Source organism: Dreissena polymorpha, chromosome 7 (assembly GCF_020536995.1).
Source record: "Dreissena polymorpha isolate Duluth1 chromosome 7, UMN_Dpol_1.0, whole genome shotgun sequence".
In the NCBI taxonomy this organism is placed as follows: Eukaryota; Metazoa; Mollusca; class Bivalvia; order Myida; family Dreissenidae; genus Dreissena; species Dreissena polymorpha.
The window spans coordinates 4,451,845-4,458,626 of record NC_068361.1 but is presented as its reverse complement, the minus strand read 5'-3'; the positions used below and the strand labels follow the sequence as shown (position 1 = coordinate 4,458,626).

At 37.7% G+C, this 6,782-nt stretch overlaps 1 pseudogene; it reads left to right on the top strand.

The window, feature by feature from the left end:
• The first annotated feature begins 1,843 nt into the window (after positions 1-1,843).
• LOC127838039 (uncharacterized) lies at positions 1,844-6,427 on the top strand (annotated as a pseudogene).
• Positions 6,428-6,782: the final 355 nt, after the last annotated feature.

Genomic DNA, 6,782 nt, shown 5'->3' with positions numbered 1-6,782 from the left:
TCAACGACTGATGCTTATACTGAGAGAGCATACGGAAGATAAGGATATTAATTAGTTGGTTTACACATTAAAAGCGTGAATACCAATATTTGACAGGACATTTCCGTAAAAAGGTTTTCGTTATTAATATAAATAAAAGTTAATACAAACATGGTAGGTCATACATTAGCAAAACTGAATCAGCGTGGTGTGTTCATAGTTTTACTTTCTTTGTATTTAACAGTTATCTTAGATGTGCAATCCCGACGGCCATGTGTCTTTACACTACTTTTACGATAAGCAAAAACACGATAAAGTGCCAGACTAAATCGTGAAGGAAATGAACTGCTCTATGATGTTAAATTTATATGTTTTAAGAAGAACTTTCTGTTGATATGACATTGTTGTTACACGGTCCTTATTTGCTCACCCGCGATTATTATCTGATAAAAATCAATTATTGCATGTATTTTGAAAAGAGAACACTTGTTTTAAGGATTCGCCCGTTACAATTTACCCCCCCCCCCCCCCCCACACACACACCCCTTTAATTGTGACAATAACATATCGACCTGTATACTAACAACTTCTGCAAAATCAGTATTTTGTTCAAGCATATGGTTTTCCCATAAATTTTCAATTGTACAAATAACAGTTCCCAGATTCAATTTGCAAATCCATATTATTTGCAAACTTATTCTATTTATTTATTGAACAATTGTAATGAAATTTTGCATATGTGAAGGGGCAAACGGAGTTCATACATATACTTGAAAAAAAGAGTTTAAATGTTTTTGGAAAGTAGAGTTATTTGATGAAAAAAATGCCATCCCCCATGGGTGCCCAATGGGGTTTTGGCTCCTCCGTTAAGAATTGTAATTCACGCACGGGTTTTTTTTCCAGACGGGATCATTTTACAAATATTTTACCCAAAAAAATATAATTAAAATAGTATGCTATGTTTTCTGTTTCAATGTTTACATGTCAACATTCTCAAGTCTTTATTGTAAGAAATATGTACTTTAATGAGAAAATAAAGTGTTTGTAGATTTTCTTCTCCCGTGCTCCCGTCAAACTCCCATTTCTATTAAACTTCCGTGGGGTTTTGACAGGGGCCTCCGTCAAATTCCCATTTTCAATGAACTCTCATGTCAGTTTGACACCCTTTGCCTCTGACTTTGAAATGAAATACATGTTAATCAATACATATAGATGCAATTTGAAAATTTGAAAAATTGTCATGAAATCTATAGTAAAATAGTAAGCCAGTAATTTTCAGTTCTGTGCGTTACGGAGTATAGCACAGAACGTATGTCTAAACATAACGCACCGCACAAAACAGTGCGGTTCGTTCATGCGTGTGGTTGTCACGTGAGTGATGGTCACTCAGGTGGACATAGGCGGGAATATGCACGGGGTGTGCATTGTTTGGTCAGTTCTACGCTAGACTTCGATCAGTAAACTTGTATGCGTGTACAAATCACACGTCGTGTTTAACAATGGAGACAAGCGAGTCGTCAAGCATGGAGGGCTACATAGAAGAGAGAATAAAGGATGCAGTGCAATCCAACAACGACGCGTTATTGAGCAGCATTAGCGGCATGATAAATAAGATAAGTGGAAAATCACAATGTTCGTTTTTAGACGTTCCAAAGTTTAAACAAAAAAGTAATGAAGAGCAATACAAAAACAATGCCAAAATCTTGGAAAACATTGATATTGCAAGCACAGCAATTGCTTCAAATAACATTCAATCCGCAAAAGAAGCTCTAATCGAAGGTAAATTATTCGAATAAATTTGTTATATAAACACATAGCAACATGTGTTACGGGTGTGTGTCTTGCGTTTCTATTTTGATGCGCATTACTATATAAAAATATTTTTTTCTCTGCTTATTTAGCGGAAAAGGCTCTACGCCAGAGACAAAAACTCATCTTGATGGCAGACACGTCAGAGCTAGGCTGGCGTGTGGTAAATGAGTATACTACTAATCCCATCGCCAGTGACAGCGAGGATGAAAAACGCATTCAAAAGGCGGAGGCGCGCGCTATCCGTAAAACGAAATCTGACAAGGGGAAGAAGCCGCGTCGAAACTGGCCATATCGCCGTCCGGAAGGGTCGACTGTTCATGGGCGTCTGCGCAGACGGGTTTCGTTAGGCCTCGGACAGGCTTGTGCATCATGTGTGGTAAACCGGGCCACTGGAAAAACGAATGTCCGCAGCCCGTTGCAACGAATAACAAGATAAGTAGCTTATCATATTGTGCAGAATTAGAATGTATAAATATATCAAAGGACGTTCATATAGCAACCGGAAGTTTGCAAGGTGAGTCAGAATTGGTGCATGATAGTAAGCACAATATATTTCCTAGTTTTTCTGACGAAAGAGCATCACCAGTAGGGCGTTTAAGAAATTGTATTCAAAGGTGGGTAGAAATAACAGACGATGTTTATATCTTAAACGTTATACGTTTCGGCTACAAATTGCCCTTCAAGGTTATTCCGGAACAGGTATTCCTTAAAAATAATAAGTCAGCACGTGAAAATCCCCATTTTGTGAGTAAAGAGATAAACAGTTTGCTTCAAAAAGGTGTAATTTCTGAGGTTTGTGAACAACCTCATGTTGTGAATCCTTTAACGGTTGCCTATAATCGTAGCGGAAAACCTAGGCTTGTTTTGGATTGTCGGCACATAAATCCATGTTTACATCTGTTCAAAATAAAATTCGATGACATAAATATTGCACAAAACCTTTTTGATAAAGGTACTTTTATGTTCACGTTTGATTTGAAAGGAGCTTAGCACAACATAGATATTTTTGCAGAACATACAACTTATTGAGGGTTCAGTTGGATTGTTGACGGTGACGTTAAATATTACGTCTATAATTCTTTAGCGTTTGGAATTAGTTCGGCGGGACACATATTCACAAAGGTTCTCAGAGTTTTGATTAGACACTGGAGGTCACTCGGTTTTAAAGTTATAATGTTTTTAGACGACGGTATAGGAGGAGATAATTCTTTCGATAAAGCTGTGCAGACTAGTTATTATGTAAGGCAGACTTTACTAGATACAGGTTTTTTGTTGGCAGAAGATAAATGCATTTGGAAACCTAATTTGCATGCCGTTTGGCTGGGGCATAAGTTAGACTTTTGTCTAGATCGGCTATATATTACAGAAGAAAGAATTTGTAGGCTGGAAATCGCCATTAAGTCCGCGTTGTTTCAGTCGTTGAAAGACGATAGTTGCTTATTACACGTGCGTGTATTAGCCGGCGTTGTAGGACGAATAGTATCATTAAAAAGCGTACTAGGGAGTGTTGTATGCCGTATGACAAGGTATATGTACAAGTGTATTTTATCTCGAGCCAGTTGGAAGGCTCGTGTTATGGTTAGTTTAGAAACGGCAAAGGAGCTTCAGTTTTGGTTAGACAATGTTAGAAGCTTAAATTCAGAAGGTAAAAGTTTATCACAAGAAAAAGCAGTCGATTTATGTGTTTTCACAGACGCAAGTTCTGTTGGGTACGGAGGTTATGTTTCTAGCAATCGGGCAGAAATTATATCTGGTGGCAGGATTTCACCCATAGATTTGATGTATGCAGCTATGCAGTATGCAGTATCTAGATATGATTACTCTCGAGCAAGTAAATGCATTGACTCCCGGAAGTGAGTACGTGCACCTAGATAATATCAGAGGTGAACATGTTAATATGGTGGCTCCCGGAAGTGAGCACGTAAGCAAGGTTGCTCTCACAGATAAGCTGGTAAACACAGTTGCTCCCGGAAGTGAGCACACGAGCAAAGTTGTTCTCAAAGGTGGACAGGTAAATACAGTAGTTTCCGGAAGTGAACACTCGGGTAAAGTTGCTCTCAGAGGTGAGATGGTTAATACAATGGCTTCCGGAAGTGAACACATAGTAACAAGCACACAGGTATACGGGTCATGGACAGAGCAAGAGTCAGTTGCTAGTTCTACTTGGAGAGAACTCGAAGCTGCTTATAGAGTGATTAAAAGTAACGTTGTAATTCTACAAAACAAAAATGTCATGTTATATTCTGATAATAAGAACGTATTGTATATTTTTCACTCAGGCAGTAATGTACATGAGTTACATTGTAAATGTTTAGATGTTCACAGAATTTGTAGTTTGTACAATATTAATTTATCTGTGATATGTATACCGCTGAAAGATAATACTATTGCTGATCAGCTTAGTAGATATCAAGATTGCGACGATTGGTCCATTCAAGAATCTATATTCTCTTTATTAGACGTAAAATGGGGTCCGCATACGATTGATCGTTTTGCTACACATTATAACAACAAATGTGCACGGTTTAATTCGAAATGGTGGGTACCTGGAACTGAGGCTGTGAACTGTTTCACCCAAAGTTGGTCATGTTTTAACAATTGGCTGGTTCCTCCACCTCAGGTCATTGTTAAGTGTTTAAAGAAAATGGAGCACGATGAATGTGTCGGTACTTTAGTTGTTCCCGAGTGGGAATCCGCAGCTTTCTGGCCTTTGATTACAGATGGGAAGGGTGGATATAGCAAAAATGTTAAAGATGTGTACATCTTACCACAAACTGGTGTAATAAACCCAGGTAGAGGAAATAACGGGTTGTTTGGTAATGAGCATTTACCATTTAGAATGTTAGCCTTGAGATTTGATTGGCGAACTAAGTAAATCAGAAGTTTAACGAGTAATTAAATAGAATCTGTGTAGGATTTTCATGTTTGCATATTGTTTGCAGATGTTGGTTTAAAGGCTACTTTAAAGAGGAAGTTCGATGAAGCGGGCGAGTATGTGGACGATCAGGACAACGTTATTACACGTATGGCGGGACATTTGTTGGACTCTAGAGCGGAAACAACACTTTCTAAATATTCTTACCAGGTGAAATTATTCAAAACATTTTGTGCCGATAAACAATTTTCAACTCTACCGGCGCATGCTATTCACGTTGCTTTGTATTTGTCAAATTTAATTGACGCCGGAAAATCGGACAGCGTTGTTTCTGCAGCGTTCTATGGTATTAAGTGGTATCACAACATAAACGATTTACAAGATCCTACAGACAATCAAATAGTGAAGTCCATGTTAGAGTGTGCAAAACGCGTCAACTCTAGACCCGTCACAAAGAAGGACATCGTTGATACAAAATCACTAATTAGTTTGTGTGACATGTTTTCAGATTCGAACGATGTAATTGTTCTTCGAGATTTATCCATGATATTATTGTCATACGCAGGTTTTTTAAGATTCGACGAAGTCAGTAGTCTAAGATGCTGCGATGTTTCGTTTTTTGATGATCATATTAAGCTTTTCATTAGAAAGAGTAAAACTGATATTTATAGGAAAGGGAGAGAAATCGTTATTTCAAAAGGGGAAACGTCTGCTTGTCCTGTGTCAATGTTGCTTAGGTATTTTTACAGTGCGTTTTTGTCTATTAAGTCCGAAATGTATGTATTTAGACCAGCATGTAGGTCAGGTCAACGATGTTTTTTGTTATCTAAAGATAAGAAATTAAGTTACACACGGGCTAAAGAGGGTATTGTTTCCAAATTAAAAATTGTTGCACCCCTTGCAAACTTGGGCCTACATTCTTTGAGAGCAAGCGGAGCCACTGCGGCGGCTAACGCAGAGGGTGTGTCTGAGAGATGTTTGAAGCGACATGGTCGATGGAAGTCTGATAGGGCTAAAGATGGGTACATTGATGATTCTCTAGACAAAAAGCTTTTTATCACTAGACAATTGAAATTATAATTGATTTGCGGTTCGAATTTAAAACCTTACTAACCTTTGTTTTTGTTCTATCGCAAGCCTTGCCTAATGCAAAACGTGTTGTGTTTTGTGCTTAGTTGTGTGAAGACTTTTCAGTTCTGTGCGTTACGGAGTATAGCACAGAACGTATGTCTAAACATCACGCACCGCACAAAACAGTGCGGTTCGTTCATGCGTGTGGTTGTCACGTGAGTGATGGTCACTCAGGTGGACATAGGCGGGAATATGCACGGGGTGTGCATTGTTTGGTCAGTTCTACGCTAGAGTTCGATCAGTAAACTTTTACTTTTTTAAATTCGAACCGCATTAGTAGTAAATTGGCTCAAATGACATGTTATGTTTGTGTTACATAATGTTTAGTTACATGTTAATATTGGATGTTTTCAGGTACAGTTTTCCAGAGTTATTTTACATTGGGCTTCTGATGAATTTTTATCTCTGGTTTTTAACCTGGCCTTGAAAACACCAATTAAGGACACAATACTAAAAGTGATGTATAAAAAGTGATAGTTATACTTTGTGATATAATTTATAGATCGAAAATTGTCCTGTCATGTTTGTACTACGATTGTACTTGATTGTTATATGATACGAATATGTAATATTCGTGGACGTGTGTTGTCAATGTCAATAAACTGATCGCAAGCCTTGCCCAATGCAAAACGTGTTGTGTTTTGTGCTTAGTTGTGTGAAGACTTTAATATTTTTCAAACGGTACCGCTTTTAAAACCGAAAGTAGGATTTCTAGACGTATACGTCCATTCATTTCGACAAACGCGATTATTTTAAAGTTTAAAAGCGCAAAAAAAGACGGATTTCTACCTTGTCACCACCGAATATATTCTAATTGGCATATATAAAATTAAATATATAGCCTAGTTAGCAAGTTATTTATTATTTTTCAAACGGTACCGCTTTTAAAACCGAAAGTAGGATTTCTAGACGTATACGTCCACACATTTCGACAAACGCAAATATTTTAAAGTTTAAAAACGCAAAAAAGACGGATTTCTACCTA